The following is an 18,660-nucleotide window of genomic DNA, read 5'->3' as shown; positions in this document are numbered from 1 at the left end:
TTTGAAGTCAAAGGCAAAACAATTTGGAAAACTTTATTTCTCCATATCTGGGTTTTGTTTTGAAGACTTTTTTCTTTTTCTCCATCCAGATGAGTTTTGCTAGAAACTGAATGAGTTCTCAGGCTTAGGTAGATATGTACTCCAGCAAGTGGCTATAGGAAAGTAAACTGAAGATGAATCCTAAGTGATTTTCTGTAATTGAGGAATAGGGAGAAGGGATTGTCATATGTATGGTATGTTCATACACATATGGTATAGTTTTCAAATATGTTTTCTGTAAAATTAACAGAGGAAACTTTCTTAAATTATCATTAACATGTTTGCTGAAGAAAACTTGTAGGCCAAGAGAAGGAAATACCCCTAGAGCTATTCACATTTTGATAAGATTTTTTTGTGTGTGCTAAAAATAGAAACTCTTCTTTTTCTTAGCATATGTCGGGCTTAGTAAACTATTTTACCTTTGTTGATCACTTATAATTTTGTCTTTCTTCCCCAGTTATTTCATTTAGTCTATAGAAAGTCAACAAGCGCCTTTTAAAAACTATTTTATTATTTGTGCATGTGTAAAAAACAAAAGATTGAGAAATCCTTAATTTTAATAGGAAGGATGGTCTGAAATTTATATAAGACAAGTAAGGATATATTGATTACAATTAAGCGAATTGGAATCCCATTCATTTTGTTCTAAGGATTCTTTTTTCCTATATTTTTCTTCTCTTCCTACATTAGGATAAAAAATGGTGTTTTTTTTTTTTTTTTTTAACATTTTTTTTAACATTTTTGTTCATGTCCTTAAAGACATTCCTAGGTGTATTGTTCTCCAGCACTGTTTGGCTTATTTGAACACTGTGTGTTGGAATACAAATGCCATTTTTTGTGAGTTTCTCTCTCTCTCTTTTTTAAACAATGTTGCAGTTGGTTTGAATAGGCAAACACCCATTCATGAAACACCTGGCATTTTCATAAATTGTGTCAAAGCATTCAGCATTTATCTAACCCCCAAAGAATTGTTCACTTGCACCCAGCAGAGTGTGGAATAAAGGTATTTATACAAAATGTACAAAACTTGATGTTTAAAATGTTTCTTTTTATTTTGCTAAGTATAATATGGAGAGATTCTCCAGGGCATAAACAATAACTTTCTGGAAACTTGTAAGGTTTCCTTTTTAGTAAGTTTAGATGATTTGTCATAGTCACACCATTCCTACATAAGAATGCACAGATAGCTTATATACATCGTACTCAAAAAATCAAAGGGTTTTACATAAGTAGGTTATCAGTAGATACATTAATTACATCATATTGTAAGCGGGGGCTTGTCAACATCCCCAGCTCCCAGTTCCAAAGAGGTTCTTGGCCTCTCTTACCCTGAAGAATGGGGAAAGGGACCCTGAAGGCACGGTGAGCTTACTGTTCGAGTAAATATCGTGGACCCAAAGAGTTTTGTGGAAGACCAATTTATTAGAGAGAGAAAAAAAGAGAGAGACAGCTCCCACACTGTGGGAGGGGAGCCGGGAGCAGGATATCCCTTCGGGAAAGGAGCAGCTGAAGTTTTAACCCTCAACTTATTCCCTCCCATTCATGTTCTCGTCAAATGAGGGAAGTTCTTTTAAACTTCCTCCGGAATGATTGATCTTTGACTCTGATACTAGATTGGCTGCTTGGTTCACAACTCTGCAGAGTTGTGAACACCAATTTACAGAGCCCCCTCCTCTCAGAGTTTTCAGCAGGTTTTTTGGGACAAAGGAGCTTTACCTGGATTTCTCTACTTAGCCCATTTGTGGGAAACCCAAAGAACTTTACATTTGAAACCTCTCTGGTTCCCAGATGGAGGCATGGAGCCTGGAAACTCCTGCCTTTGAAACCACACCCCTTGCAGACCCTGGAAGAGAAGTCCCTCAGTCCCCGCTCTGAATAGGAAAGTCCGACTGCTGTTGGGACATGGGCGTTGATCCCTCTCTAACTACTTCCTGCTCAGTTGGGGTGTGGAAGGGGCCCAGCAGTTGAGGTTTCCTCCAGAGGGGAGTCTTCCAGGGGTGCAGGTTGATCCAGAGGTCCACTATAGAACTCATGAGCCACGGACATTCGGAGTTCCATTTGCAGGACCATTTGCAGCCTCGTGGCCTCAATTCTAGTAGAAACAAATTTGACAAGAAGGTTAAAGAGGAGAGGCTTGAAGGCCAGCAATAATAGAATGGTTATAAACCGGCCTAGAAGAGGATAGAGCCAGGACAGCCAGCTGTTAAACAAGCTCCACGATCCTGTTTCTTGAAAGTCTTTAGACCTGCATTCGATTGGGTCCCTGAGTTCTTTAACTTTGTTTAAGACATTACCTGATTAGTTTACAAAGTAGCAGCATTCTTTTTCTAGAAAGAGACAGGTCCCTCCTTTCTCTGCTGTTAGCAGATCCAGGGCCCTTCTGTTTTGAAGAGCCCTGGCAGCCAAAGAGTTAAGCTGCTTCTGCAAAGTGAGCTAGCTCTGCAGAGAGAATTAGCAACCTTTTCCATGTTATCATTTAACTCCTGAGATAGCTCATAGTAAAACTGAGTGGAGGTAGTAATTCCTCCAATGCCAGTACTAAGTCCTCCTATTATTCCCCCCATCCACTATGAAAGGAATAATTGGAGTTCGAGTATGGTGTGGCCTTGGCAAGAGAAGACTCTGCACCTGAGAGTCGGTGTAAATTGTTGTTGGGGGGCATTAGGAAGGAGAGGAGGAGAGCTGTTAGGCCAATCCATAGGGGAAACCACGTAGAGTCGAGTCGCAGGTAGTAAAGTGAAGAGTGATAGCCCTGTTAATGCCAGGATGTGAGTTACCCTCATGAGTAGTTACTTTCCTGGGGATCCTGTCAGAAGAGGAAACATAGATCCTCTAACAGATCACAGGTGTACAAAGGGTTGTCTCCTGGAACTTTAGGCTGTGGACTGAAGGGCCTGATTTTCTTCAGGAGATTTCCAAGGCTTCAGCCGACTGTGATGAATCCACGAGTCAGTTCCCACCACCTTAACTGCCGTTGGGATAGACAGAATAACTGAAAATAGTCCTTCCCAAGATGGGCCTAGAGAGGGAGAGTCTGAAGGGAGAGACTTAACAAGCACTAAGTCTGGGGCCAGCTTCTGGAGCTTCCTCCTAATGTCTGCTGCTGATTGTGTAATAAATTTGTCTTTTAGTATTAGATGACCCTTGATTGAGTCTGTTGACAGGGGAGTATACTTTCTTAAGACCTCCTGTAACCACTCAAGGAAGGCTGTTGGTTTTTTTCCCTTTCCCTGAGTTATGGTGGATAACGTTGCATAGTTCATGGGCTTTTCCTAGTTTGCCTTAATCTCTCAAGTATGCAGGTCAATAGGTGCCTACGACTCCAGTCCCCCTGTTCTGAGTCAGGATCCCAGCGAGGGTCCATGCTAGGACTGCTTGTCTACCTGTAGGGAATCTATCCTTTTCCTCTGGCATCATTTGTTCTCATACCTAAGGTACCAGGTGTCCCCAAACTCTTGAGCTGCTGCTAGAGCAGCCTCTCTCTCATTGGTGGTTAGGGTCTGACTAAGCAATAACATGATATCTTTCCAATCCAATTCAAAGGACTGAACCAGGCCCTGCAGAACATCTATGTACTTTTCCGGGTCATCTGAAAATTTTCCTAAGTTTGCCTTGATTTGCTTTAAGTTAGAAAGTGAAAAGGGAGTCTGTACTTTGGTTGGGCCAAATTGTCCTCCTACTGCCTATAGGGGACAGAGTTGGGGCATCCTAGTAGTCCGAGGTGCCTTGGTTGATTTGGCCTTCCCTGACTCCTCTTGGGTTATTGGAACTGAAGAGACCTGGTCAGCATCGGTGGAGGGAGGAGCCACAGGGATTCCTAAATATGGGGGTAGTCCTGAGGAGGGGCCTATAGGGCAGAGGTTACAAGCCTCACATAGCTGAGGATTGTCCCTTAGAGGAAAGAAAATGTGCACATAGGGAACCTCAATCCATTTACCTTCCCTCTTACAGAACAGGACTAATTATAGAAGGGTGTTATAATTTATACTTCCATTAGGAGGCCAGGTTTTCTCCACCTGGCAGAGGGTATTGTGGCCAAGCTGTTTGGCAGAGAAAAATGAGCTTCTTCTTCTTCAAAGATCGTGGGTCAACTTGGTTCCAGTTATCCAGAATACACTTAAAGGGTGATTTTGCCTTGGGAAGAGTAGCACCCATCTGAAATTGAACACAGGGATACCTGCATCCCTGGTTATTCCTTGCAACTGCTATCCCTGGGGCATCCCCCAGTTATAGCACCTTGTAGTTTCCTTGTGCCCTAGATGCATGATCATCTCCTGGACACCCCCATGTGCTGGGTTTAATTATGGTTACTGGCATCATGGGCACACACTCACTGTCTAATGTCCTTATGGCCACCTTAATGACAGGGGGCTGCCAGGCTTAGTGGCCCTGTACTGGGGCATCCTTGAAGAACTAGGCCAGTTAGGCTTGGGTGATGGGTGCCAATATTCCCTAGCAATAGGTCAGTTAACATGGGCCTGACCATAAAGCTGCCCTAGGAGGATAAACTTCTTGAGAAGGACCTCTAAGCACAGCAATCTTAAAGAAGGTAATGGCTGGCCACATGGCTGAGGCCACAACAATGCCCTCAGGACCCAGCACTTCTCCCTGACCCCATTCATCATTATAGGAATATGCCCTAGGATTGTGGGGCCTGTAATTAACTATTTGAGCCTTGGACCAGGTCTGACTATGTATTCTAGATGGAGAAGTTCTTCCATATGGAGAGCCAATCCTAGGCAAGACAAATTGTATGTATCGGATTCTGGCACCACTCAGTTGGATTCGGAAATTGCCGGTGACAAAAATCACAGTGTCCTATAGCCTCCGGTACCCACTGATAGACTGGCTCTGTTAGGACATAACCTAGCACTGTGGACTAAGGGAACTGGCCCTGTGCATTTATTCTGTAGGAGGTCTTCATAGGCATAAGCCTGAGGGCATCAGGGTCAAGGGGCCCTGGACTGCCACCCCAAGAGCCTCAAAGTCCTAGCAAAAAGGGTAATAGCCTCTGTGTAGGAAATATCGTAGAGGAAAGAGCCAGGAAGAAGTTTGCCTCATGGAAATCTGGATCCAGGAGGTTGGGGTTTGAAAGGCTGGGCATGGCTCGCGTAGGCGGCTTTTTCTTAGGAGGTCTAAGCAGGGCCCCAACCTCGACTGGACTGAACCGGGAGTTTGAGACTGCCGCCCTTTCCTCTGGCCAGCCCTCGGCTTGGCCCAGAGAAAGAAAGAACAGCAAGAAAAGGACGCTTGTTCGGGGCTAACACTCCCAGTTCTGAAGAGTCGGGGGTTATGATAGAGTCTGTTTCCAGAAAGCATGACATCCATGTCTTTAGACCAGTGGTTGCACTATTCACACTTAGATGTCCAATGGGTGCCTGGTTTTTATCTCCTTAACAAATTTAAAAGAAGGGAAAGGACAGATTAGCAAGCAAAAGGGGTTTAATATCACTCACCACTCTGAAGTCTGACATTCTCCTGGCTGGCTTACCAAAAGACATGCTGGGGGGTAGGGGGGAGCATCAACATCCGCAGCTCCCGGTCCGAAGAGGTTTTTGAACTCTCTTACCCTGAAGAATGGGGAAAGGGGCCCCGGAAGCATGGTGGGCTTACCTTTTGAATAAATATTGTGGACCCAAAGAGTTTTGCAGGAAAGCAATTTATTAGGAAGAAAAGAGAGAGAGAGAGAGACAGCTCCCATGCTGTTGCGGGAGGGGAGCCCAGAGTAGGATTTCCATTCAGGTAAGGAGCAACTGAATTTTCACGCTTGAGTTATTCCCTTCCCATTCATGTTCTTCTCCAATGAGAGGAGTTCTTTCAAACTTCCTCTGGAGTGATTGATCTTTGACTATGATACCAGATTGGCAGCTTGGTCCACAACTCTGGGAGGAGGAGCTACAGAGCCCCCTCCTCCCAGGCTTTTGGCAGGTTTTTTTGGGGGGAAAAAGGAGCTTTATCTGGACTTTTCTACATAGCCCATGCGTGGGAAACCTAGACAAAGAACTTTGCATTTGAAACCCCTCTGGTTCCTAGATGGAGGCATAGAGCCGAGAAACTCCTGCCTTGGAAACCATGCCCCTCACAGACCTGGAAGAGAAGTCCCTCAATATTAATGTGACATAAATGTTATTGTTTAATATTTATAACTTTTCTGATGTTCTGGACTAGAGAATAATTATAAGTACTTCATAATTAAGTATTCTCTACTAGAAGCTACCTTCAAAGTTTATGTAAACTAAAACTAAAATGCAGAGCCCTCTGTCTGCAATTATCTGAATGGACCCTTCCTCTCAGCCAGGGTTAACTCCAAAGTTATGCTGAAAAACTGGTTCAGGCCATGATTGAGAGTGGGGGTCTGAGCAGTCCTCATTATGCCCTCCAGAATTCTTTTGGAATTCAGAAAAAGCCAGCTAGCATTTAACATCAACACAGATCTTAAGTCTGACAAAAAAAAACTTTCATAATCTCTTCTCTCTGAAGCTGGCTACCTGGAGGCTTCATTTGCATGATAAAACTGTGGGCTCCATGACTCCTTATTGTAACTCAGACATTCCATTCTATTGATAATAACTCTTTCAACCAATTGCCAATCAGAAATATTTAAATCCCTGGAAGTCTCAGGCACCATTGACTTCCTGCTGCCCTGCCCCACTCTGAACTGTCCTGACTTTTTAGACCAAACCAATGTATATCTTAAATGTATTTAATTGATGTCTCATGTCTCCCAAAGGCGTATAAAACTAGGCTGTGCCCTGACCACCTTGAGCACATGTTCTCAGGATCTCCTGATGAGGGCTCAGGATCTCCTCATATTTGGCTCAGAATAAATCTCTTCAAATATTTTACAGAGTTTGACTTTTTTCAATGACAGTTAGCAAAGTCTTAGGTAGATCTATCTAACTGTGGCTCTCTAGTAAACAAATTCTTACATCCTAAGATTTTTTTTCTTCATACTTTATACTAGCTTTATCCTAGATCCAGGGATGATTTTAAAGTAAATGTAACAGACAGAATATTTCTAATGGTATTTGCATGTAGTTTTTAAGTGACCCTACATTGATTAATTAAATGAATAATTAAGTAGACATAAAAGGCAATATCTAGGGAAGTTAAAAAAAATAAAAACCTAGTTCAAAAAAATTCCAAGGGAATTTGCCTTCAACCAGATTCTTCAAAATGCACATACATTTTGCATTTTTATTACCAAGGTATTCCTAAAGTCTAATCTGCAAATTCAGAAAGCTGCATCCAAGTTCACATTCAATAAAATCTCCAGAGCAAAAGATTAAAACCATGAATAGAGAACACTTTCACTACAGGGCCAGTACAATCACTAGATAGGCTCCAGGACCCAAAGAATCAGTGGCAGATGTCATGTTAATATTTGACTGTCATCAAAGCCTGCATTGTTTTTTCATCTTGGTATTCACATGGCTACATCAGTAGCACGATGTGTTTTTGAGTGCTTTTTTTTCAGCAACATCTTTGGTAAAGGAAAATGCTACATCTCTAAATTTATCTTTGGGATATTGTTGCAGTATTAAATGTAGCAGGGTGTTATTTTATAATACCAGGAAATGCATTTAGAACTTTTAAAAGAAAAACCAGCATGCCTCAATCAAGGGATGTGACTCCTTCTGTGAAAGTATTTTATGTTATGTTTTTCTTTCAATTATGTTATATCTCAGCAGTATTTCTATATTTAAAATCTTTTCTTGTATATTTTCTTACTTAAAACATACGTGAGAAATAGGTCACATTTTAAAATATGGCACAAATGCAAAGTCTGTATTTCACAGTTAGTTGAATGAAAGAGTAGAAAAAATTATACATTTATTTTGGTGCCAGTATTAAAAATATGGCTATTCATATGCATGAACATTAGCTTTCTTTACATGGTCTTTACATCTGAGTAGTTTCCAAAAATACTAGGTACAAAGACTGAAAATTGAAATTGTGAGTTATCTAATTAGTGAAGACAAAAGCCTTTATAGTCATACTTAAAATAGTCTTGAATTAATATAAACAAAATTTCCTGATGAAGGAAATGTTACTAGTGACCCTACAGAAATAAAAACAGCCATCAGAAACTACTACAAACACTTCTACGCACTCAAATTAAAATATCTAGAGGAGATGGTGAAATCTTAGACACATACACCATTCCAAGACTAAAAGAAATTGATTCCAAGCCAGGAAGAAATTGATTCCCTGAACAAACCAATAACAAGCTCTACAACTGAATCAGTAATAAATAGCCTAACAACCAAAAAAAGCCTGGGACATGATGGATTCACAGCTGAATTCCACCAGATGTACAAAGAGGCATTGGTACCATTCCTACAAAAACTAGTCAAAAAAATTGAAGAGGGACTCCTCCCCAACTCATTCTATGAGATCAGCATCATCAAAACCTGGCAGAAACAAAATCTTAAAACATGAAGTTTTAGGTCAATATCTTAATGAACATCAAAGCAAAATCTGCAACAAAATACTGGCAAACCAAATCCAGCAATACATCTAAAAGCTAATCCATCATGATCAAGTAGGCTTCATCCCTGGGATGCAAGTCAGTTCACATATGAAAAACAATAAATGTGATTAATCACATAAACAGAACTAAAGACAAAAACCACATGATTATCTCAATAGATGCAGAAGAGGCTTTTGATAAAATTCATCACTCCTTCATGTTAAAAATTCCTAAGAAACTATTGAAGGAACATACCTCAAAAAAATGAGCCATCTATGACAAATCCACAGCCTATATTATATGGAATGGACAAAAGCTGAAAGCATTCTTCTTAAAAATCTACACAAGACAAGGATGCTCCCTCTCACCACTTCTATTCAACATAGTATTGGAAGTCCTAACCAGAGCAATCAGGTAACATAAAGAAATGAAGGGTATCTAGATAGGAAAGGAGGAAATCAAATGATCTCTGCTTGCAGATGACATAATTCTATATCTGGAATACCCCAGAGTCTAGGCCCAAAAGCTCCTCCAGCTGATAAATAATTTCAGCAAAGTTGCAGGATAAAAAATCAATTTACAAATATTACTAGCATTCCTCTACACCAACAACAGCCAAACCAAGAGCCATATCAGAAAAGCAATCTCATTCATGATTGCCACAAAAAGAATAAAATACCTAGGATTACAGCTAACCATGTGAGTGAAAGATTTCTGCAATGAGAATTACAAAACAGTGCTCAAAGAAATCAGAGAAGACAAAAACAAATGGAAAAGCATCTCATGCTCATGGATAGGAAGAATCAATATCATTAAATGAGGTATATTGCCCAAAGTAATTTACAGAATCAATGCTATTCTTATCAAACTACCAATGACATTCTTTACAGAGCTAGAGAAAAAAACTATCTTAATATTCATATGGAACCAGAAAAGAGCTTGAATAGCCAAGGCAATCTTAAACAGAAAGAACAAAGCTGGAGGCATCACATTACCTGACTTCAAACTATACTACAAGGGTACAGTAACCAAAACAGTATGGTACTGTTACAAAAAGAGGCACATAGACCAATGGAACAGAATAGAGAGCCCAGAAATAAATCCACACATCTACAACGATTTGATCTTTGACAAAGGTGACAAAAACAATCAATAGGGAAAAGATACCCGATTCAATGAATGGTGCTGGGATAATTGGCTAGCCATATGCCGCTGATTGAAGCTGGACCCCTACCTTGCTCTATACACAAAAATTAACTCAAGATAGACTAAAGATTTAAATATAAAACCCCAAACTATAAAAATTCTGGAAGACAACCTAGGCAATGATCATTAGAGAAGTGCAAATCAACACCACAGTGAGATACCATCTCATACCAGTCAGAATGGAGGGCTACTATTAAAAAATCAAAAATTAGCAGATGCTGGTAAGGTTGCGGAGAAAGGGAACATGTATACACTGTTGTTGGGAGTGTGAATTAGTCTGACTATCATGGAAAGCAGTATGGTGATTCCTCAAAGAGCTAAAAGCAGAACTACCATTCTACCCAGCAATTCCATTACTGGGTATATACCTAGAAGAATATAAATTATTCTGCCATAAAGGCATGTATACATGAATGTTCCTTTGCAGCACTAATCACAATAGTAAAGACATGGAATCATCCTCAATGCCCAACAGATTAGATGAAAAAATGTGGTACATATACACCATGGAATACTATGCAGCCATAAAAAAAATGAGTTCATGTATTTTGTGGGAACATGGACAGAGCTGGAGGCTATTACCCTTAGCAAACTAACACAGGAACAGAAAATGGAATACCTTATGTTCTCACTTGTAAGTGGGAACTAAATGATAAGGACTTAGGAACACAAAGAAGGAAATGAGTGACATTGCATCTACTTGAGGAGGGAGGATTGGGGAAGGAAGAGGAGCAGAGAGGTAACTATTAGGTACTTGGCTTAATACCTGTGTGATAAAATAATAAGTACAACCACCCCCCCATGACACGAGTTTACTTATGTAATAAACCTTCATGTGTACCTCCAAATCTAAAATTAAAAAAACTACAGAATTTCTTAATTGTAGAAAGAGTTCAACCACAATCTCTGGAATTATTCTCTTTCCTGCCTCCTTCTCAAGGCAGCTATTATCTTGAATGTACTTTATTTCCTTATATGTCTTTTTAGTCTCCATGTGGAGCTTATTTATGAAATCTCAAAAGCTCTCTAAAACAGGTCAGCTTATGGTAATTTTTCATTAGGTTAGGTTACTTGTATTTAGATTTTACCTGAAAAGTATTCTTCTCTGAAACAATAACATAAATCTGTTTCAGTATATTAGGTCTTTGACATTAAAAACTATTTTCTTCAGAAGAAAGAGAAGCCTGAAAATTGCAATCACAACAATTTTCTTCTTCCTTAAACAAAACAAAAAATAGAATGACATACTATAAATTGTATTGGTTGGTGCAAAAGTAATCATGGCTTTTGCCATTAAAAGTAATATAGGCCAAATGCTGTGGCTCATGCCTGTAATCCCAGCACTTTGGTAGGCCAAGGCAGATGAATCACAAGTTCAGGAGATCAAGTCCATCCTGGCTAACACTGTAAAAGCCCCATCTCTTCTAAAAATACAAAAAATCAGCTGGCCATTGTGGCACACACCTATAGTTCCAGCTACTCAGGAGGCTGAGGCAAGAGAATTGCTTGAATCTGGAAGGCGGAGGTTGCAATGAGCCGAGATCATGCCACTGCACTCCAGCTTGCGTGACAGAGGGAGACTCTATCTCAAAAAAAAAGAGTGATGTAAATTAATTAATTTACATTAAATTGAAGTAATGGATTTCTAGTGTAAAACCTCTATAAACTTATCTTTTAAAAAATTTGAATGCCCTCTCTTCTCACAAAAGATTTGCAGTACAAAGAGGGAATTTACCATCAAGTGGATCTTTAAAATGCATGTAAAATTTTAAATTCCTATTATCAAATTATTCCCAAAGTCTGATCTCCAAATTCATGAAACTATCAGTTTTGGTTCCCAGTTCACATTTGATATAGTTTGGATTTGTGTCCCTGCTGAAATCTCATGTCAAATTGTAATCCAGTGTTGAAGGTGGGGCCTGGTGGGAGATGATTGCATCAATGGGACAGATTTCCCACTCTGGTCCTGTTCTCATGAAAGTTCTCGTAAGAACTCTATCTGGTTGTTTAAAAGTGTTTGGCAGCTCCCCGCATCCTCTTCCTCCTGCTCTGTCCATGTAAGACGTACCCGTTTCCCCTTCGCTTTCCACCATGATTGTCAGTTTCCTGAGGCCTCCCCAGCCATGCTTCCTGTACAGCCTGTGGAACTATAAGTCAATTAAAGATCTTTTCTTTATATATTACCCAGTCTCAGGCATTTGTTTATAGTGGCTCGAGAATGGACTAATACAACATTTAATAAAGTCTCCAGCACTGAAGACTAAAACAATTAATGGAGGACTCTTTCAAAAAAGGGCCAGTGCAATCACTAGATAGGTTCTAGGACTCAGTCACTTTGTTATTTGCTTCTGTAATATTCAATAATTAAGTATAAAATTTTATAAAGTCATTCAGGAAAGAGGCTTTAAAATCACAGCTTTTCCTAGAACACATACTAACACATAATCACTCTTGATCCTCAATGATAAATGTCTAGAGAAAAATTGTTTAAACACTTTAGTAATAAGTCATTTGAGAAGAATTTTGCACCAAAAAATGTCCTCTTCCCCTGTATCCCCTCTTTTCCAGTATCCCCACTTTTTTCACATCTTCCAGAGAGAGATCTCATTAGGTAGTGTTGACAATAGGATCAAGATACTAAGTCTAATGGAGAGATACAGCAGAGAAGCTGGTTATTCAAATGGTATTTTAGAAAACAAAATCAAAATATGTAAATGTTTTATAAGAATATAAACTCTAGATCTATATAAACATAAAAAGATACAGCCACAGCATTGGCCATGAAAATACCATTGAATAGACACTAATGAAATATGACTTATTCCATACAGAAAAATGTTTTGACACAATAGTTCAAACTTGAGTGGCATAGCCAATTGGATAATGCGCATAGTCACTGAGAATAATAAAGTTTGGTTGCTTAGCCATCCTGATAACATCTTATGTTTAAGTAGTGATTTTGTGGTTTACATGGTTCTTTCATTTATTTTCTCAATATTATTATAAAACAGTTTTTATTTTCCTTTTGTAAACAGGAAAACAGACTCAGGGAGGTTATGTGCGTTCTGTGAGGTTACTCATCAAGTAAATGTCAAGGACATGCCTGAACCCCAGGCTTGTCTAGATACAAAACCTTTGCTGTTGCCTCTAATCTATGCTACCTCAATCGTACAATAAAACGTTAACAGTTACTATTAATGTTTTGGTGATGAAATTATTGGCAGGAATTCAGATTCCTGGGAGGTGTATCTTCAGCCTTGTTTTCTTTCTTTTCTCAGCCACAGTCATGTTTAGTTTTGTCTGCTCTTGTAATACCCTATATGTGACAGTGGGGAATTTTAATCGTGACTTTACTGGGTACCAGAGTGGAAGGTGAACTATAAACTTCATTCAAGGTTTCAGTTCCTGGATTTAGATAGAGGGAAATACGATCTATGTGACATAGAACTTCAAGTCTGTGCTACCATAGCCTGTAGACTCAGAATTCTAGCCCACTCCCAACCTTTATTTTATGGCTTTGTAGGATTCTATCAACATTGCTTTTCAGTAGTCCTAGGAAAAGAATATAATTGGTTCTGCAAGTGGAAGGCTGAGGGTTGAAAGATGAAGAATCTTTATGTGAGAGGCAGCCTAATCCAGCAGTTAGGAGCTAACTTTGGACTCTAGGTTTTACTTCTGGCTCTGCTGCTTTCTAGTTCGGTGACTTTGAAGTTACTTAATGCCTTAGTTTCTCCATCTACAAAATGGGGATGGTAATAATAATACCTCATCAGGCCATTGTCATGAATAGCTGAGTTATTATTTGTAAAATGCTTACAATGGTGCCTAACACAGCAAGTGCTATCTAAGTGTTGTATATCATTTGACAGGGAATAATTTTTTTCTGCACTTAAAAACAACAACAATGTCTGACTCATGCCTGTAATCCCAGCACTTTGGGAGGCTGAGGTGAGCGGATCACTTGAGGCCAGGAATTCAAGAACAGCCTGGCAAACATGATGAAACCCTGTCTCTACTAAAAATGCAAAAGTTAACCAGATGTGTTGATGTGCACCTGTAATCCCAGCTACTTGGGAGACTGAGGCAGGAGAATCTCAGAGGCTGCAATGAGCCGAGATTGTACCACTGCACTCCAGCCTGGGTGATAGAGCAAGACTTCATCTCAGAAATTAAATATAAAAAATTTAAAAAACCACAATGTCATAGCATATCTTTATGACGTCTAAAGAGACAACGCTCAAAGATATGGTGAGAGCAAACTTATGTTAAATATGCTTAGATTATTGCCCAATGGAATAGAATTGTCATGTGTATATCAGAGCTAAGTATATGCATATGATCAGTGAGTATACCTAAGGAATATCATTTGCAGGGGCTGAAATAGTGCAGAGGAAGAGTTAGATGAACAATATATATATAATAAATAGGTTATTAAAAGAAAACATGTTCAGTTCAATATATCAGTCAATCAGCAGGTATGTATTTAAGATTTAAATGAAATAATCTATGTGAAGGGCCTGAATCTGTATACCATGTAGTTTTGCTCTTTTAAGTTAGTTGCTTAATACCGCATTTGGAGAGTAGACTCACATAGATTCTCTTAAAAGTTTATATAGTCACAATGAGCTAAATTACGTTTTTAAATTTGTCTTTTAAAAATAAAAATTTTTTAAATTATTATAAAAGAAATATATAGAAATTTGAAAAATAGAAAAGAAGTTATCAAAAGCTCTACCTTCTAAAGGCAGTCACTGTTAATATTTTGGTACCTTTTCTGCTTCCATCAAAAGGCTGAGGAGTCTCAAATGTGTGTCTCAGGCCAGTACATTGATGCACAGTTCCTGTCTCATATTTCTTACATTCTGGACTTCTCCATCCGCATGTCTCACAAACACCTCAATCCCTGCTTGCCCAGGACTGAACTCCATGCTGTTTGACCAAATTGTTCTTCCTTCTTCCGTGCCTAATGCTATTTATCTACTGTTTCCAAGATAGAAACTTTAGCATCATCCTACATTTCTTTTTCACTCTTAAGCTACCCCATCCCACATTCAATTGTTATAACATATTAGGTCTTATCAATACCTCTCTAATCTATCTCATAGCTGGTCTGCTATTTCTGCTTCCAATATTTCTTGGTAGGGTTTTCCAATAATCTTTTACCTAACTTCCCTTCCAATTAATGTGTATTGTAACTACTTTAACTGACTGTTTTCATTGGGTTAAGGATTGCTGTTTTATCTATTTATTTTTTATGTTTGTAACTGTAATGCCACTGCCATCCCTGTGCCTAACCCATAATATTATAGATACTAAATGTGTACACACACACACACACACACACACACACACTTTGTTTTGTAGTTAATAAAATAATGAAATTCCACTCACCATCACTAACATTACTCTTCAAAATGTGGAACTGATTACATTGCTTCTTGGTTAAAACATTTTGCTGTCTTACCATTTGCATAACTAAGGATTCTCCAGAAAAACAGTGACCTATATTAGCCACCTGTGTGAGGCTGCTCTTGTGTTGCTATAAAGGAATACCTGAGGCTTGGTAACTTATAAAGAAAAGAGGTTTAATTGGCTCACAGCTCTGCAGGCTTTGTAGGGTATCGCCTGTGCTGGCACCTGCTTGGCTTCTGGTGAGGCCTCAGGAAACTAATCATGGCAGAAGGTGAAGGCAAGAGTATCACATGGCGAGAGTGGGAGCAGAAGGGGAGAGGGAGGGTGCCACACTTTTAAACAATCAGATCTCACGAGAAGTCACTCTCTATTACAAGGCCAACACCAATTCATCAGAGATTCATTCCAATGACCCAAACATCTCCCACCAGGCCTCACCTCCAACTTTAGGGATTACATTTCTCTTTTCTCTTTTTTCTTTTCTTTTTCAAGACAAAGTCTCACTCTGTCACCCAGGCTGGAGTGCAGTGGCATGATCTCGGCTTACTGCAACCTCCATCTCCTGGGTTCAAGTGATTCTCCTGCTTCAGCCTCCCGAGTAGGTGAGATTACAGGCACGCACCACCATGTCTGGCTAATTTTTATATTTTAGTAGAGACATATCACCATGTTGGTCAGATTGGTCTTGAACTCTGGACCTCGTGATTCGCCAGCCTTGGCTTCTCAAAGTGCTGGGATTACAGGCGTGAGCCACCACATCCTGCAGGATTACATTTCAGCATGAGATTTGGGTGGGGAGAAATATCTAAACTATATCACCATCATACCATTGCTCAGAGGATAATAGCAAAGTCTTGGCATGTAATCTAAGGCCCTTCATGAATGATTTGGTCTCTGTCAACGGCATCCCCTGCCACTCTAAACCACTCACAGTTCCACTCATGAGCCAGGCATCGTTACCCCTCTGAGTCATGACACCTCAAGTTTCCTCCACACCAAAAACTCCTGTTACCATGATGTATCTCTTAATCCTTTAAAACTTATTTTCAATATTTCTTTTTCCTTTTTCTGAAGACTTTCACAAGGTTTTAAAATTCTGCCTCCACTTGGAAGATTTTGGCCTCTGCTAGTCCGTTTCTTTACTTTTCCATGCTCATATACCTAATAGAGAACCCGCAGCACTGTTGTAATGACTGCTCCTTGGCTTTCTCTGGGACGTTCTTGAGAGCAGGTCTGTATCTTGGTCATCTTTTTATTTGCATCTCTAGTAAGAAGATAAGTCTTTAACAGGTACCAGATTAATATTGTTGAATTTATTTAAGGAAAAATAATTGAATTGGTGATTTTTAAAAGTAACACAGAAAAATTTTCCTAATCTTATTATTCTGCTTTTCTAAAATGTATTTTTTGGAGAGGGGATGGAAGTAAGAACAAAATTTGAGTTTTGACACTACAAAGAACCAACCATCTATCCCAAACTTCATAGAGTTTGAGTTCCTAGTTTTGAAGTCTATCTTTTAAATCTCCAGAAACCTCTATTATTTCACAGACATAATCTCTAAGGGTTAACATATTAGCATAGGTTAGTCTATTACAAGAATAAAATCTCAAGGCAGTGAGAAGAACCTTAGGACAAAAGAGAGTCATGAATAATAAGAAAACTGTCAATTTCCCAAGTTGTTTTGGCTCATGCACTGGTAGCATGATTTTTCAAAGTTTCTAATACATGCATGAAGTAAAGAAAGCATTACTGTATGAAAGAACCATAGACTCAACTGCCCAAGATAATGATAGTAACATCTGAATGAGGTGAGGAATGTACAAGAGAAATTCTCCAAATAGGAAAATTACATAAATACACTTTTCAGCATTTATTTATCAAAAGATGTATACTGGAAATTGAAGACATCAAGTCAAATATATTTAAAGTATAATGCAAATGAACTTAGTAAATTGAGTAAATTAATCATTTCACACTTTATTCTTATTTTTTGGTGCTTTTTCAGTTCTTGTTTTGTACTTTAGCTAACGTTTAATTGGTACTAGTTTTAGTCTCTAAAAAGTATAACTATCAAAAGAATGTTTAATGTTCCATCCTATTTAGACATTAAAAACTTATGTAAGTTATTCAGAGTATTATCCTAAGGTGGATGATAAAAATATTTCTATGGCTATTATGGCTTTCTAAATGAAGATTCTTTATATCCCTTGTAGTATAAAATAGGCTGCAAAGTCATGATAAAAAATAGGTTTCTGTTGTCAGCTGAAGCCAGGAGCTGGAAAAGAATTCTTGCATTATATTCTGTGCTGCTATGTCACAAATTCAGACACCTCTCAGATGTCTACACTGCAAATTAATTAATTTTAAAAGGAGGAGATGACCCTGTTTCTTTTGCAAAGAATAAGCTTTAGGATGCATAAGAAAATTGAAAAGAAATTTTCTCTTTGGAGTCATTGACTCCTTTGAAGGTGACGTTTGATGAATCATCTCAAGTCATGTACTTTCATCATACGTCATGTACTTTCCTAAGAGTTGTTTGTTGTTATTGCTGAAGTAGTTTCATTCCTCACACTTGGGGGGGCAGCACAGGTTTGACGGGGTAACCAGTGTGATCATAGGTAGAGAACCTGGAGTAAAGCTACTGGGTTCAGATTCATGCCAAGTTATCTAACCTCTCTGAGATTTTGTTTCCACAACTTTAAAATCCCAGTATTTAATATCACCTGCCCACATGCACTGTTGGAAATTTGAATGGCATAATCCATGTAACCTGGCACTGAGACTGCATTGAGTAAATGCTGTCTATTGTTAACGATGAATTTATTTCCTGCTTGGTTGTCTATTTCTTTTGTTTTTATTGACAAGCATTTTGAGGAAAAAAACACTGGAGCCTGATTTTTTTAATTTGGTAATTTTGGCAGTACTTATGTATTATGACTTTAATTATAAAGATTAAAATCTTGATAAAGTTTGTTGTGTTAGTAGCTTTTAGTTTACGTATTTTGGCATTTGTTCCCTATTCTTCTCTTCCTCCTTCATCTTCCATTTATTTTCTTTTGTTTGAGAGCTATTAATATAAGGAGAAGTTTGAGGGTAGGGGTGATTCTCTTCAGTAATTCTCTCTTTAATTATCAACGTCTGTCTTTTCTATTGGCTATATTTTGTGCCAGGTTGACACATGTACAGTAAATTGACAATAAGGCTGTGCCATCTGATGTTGTGCTTTAGATAGCATGTTGAACAGTAAATGGTCTGGCAACCATAGCTATATAAACACGTGCTCATCAACAACCAGAGCTGCGTGACAGGAAACAGCTACCGACTGGTGCAGTGGCATCCACAAGCAGCCCTCTTGTGCCATGCGAGGTGGCAGTGTGAAGCCCAACCTAATTGGTTCTCTTCTTTTTGTTTCCCCTGGAAATTTTATATCCCATAGCCTTTGTTCTGGTGTGGTTAATACTTTGATCAGTCATTTTCTTCCTAGTGTATTATTCCCTCAGAACCGGCTAATTCAAGGATATTTGTAATG

Source organism: Aotus nancymaae, unplaced genomic scaffold (assembly GCF_030222135.1).
Source record: "Aotus nancymaae isolate 86718 unplaced genomic scaffold, 86718_ANA_hifiasm-v0.15.2.pri h1tg000025l, whole genome shotgun sequence".
NCBI lineage: Eukaryota > Metazoa > Chordata > Mammalia > Primates > Aotidae > Aotus > Aotus nancymaae.
Note: the sequence above shows the minus strand (reverse complement) of the source record.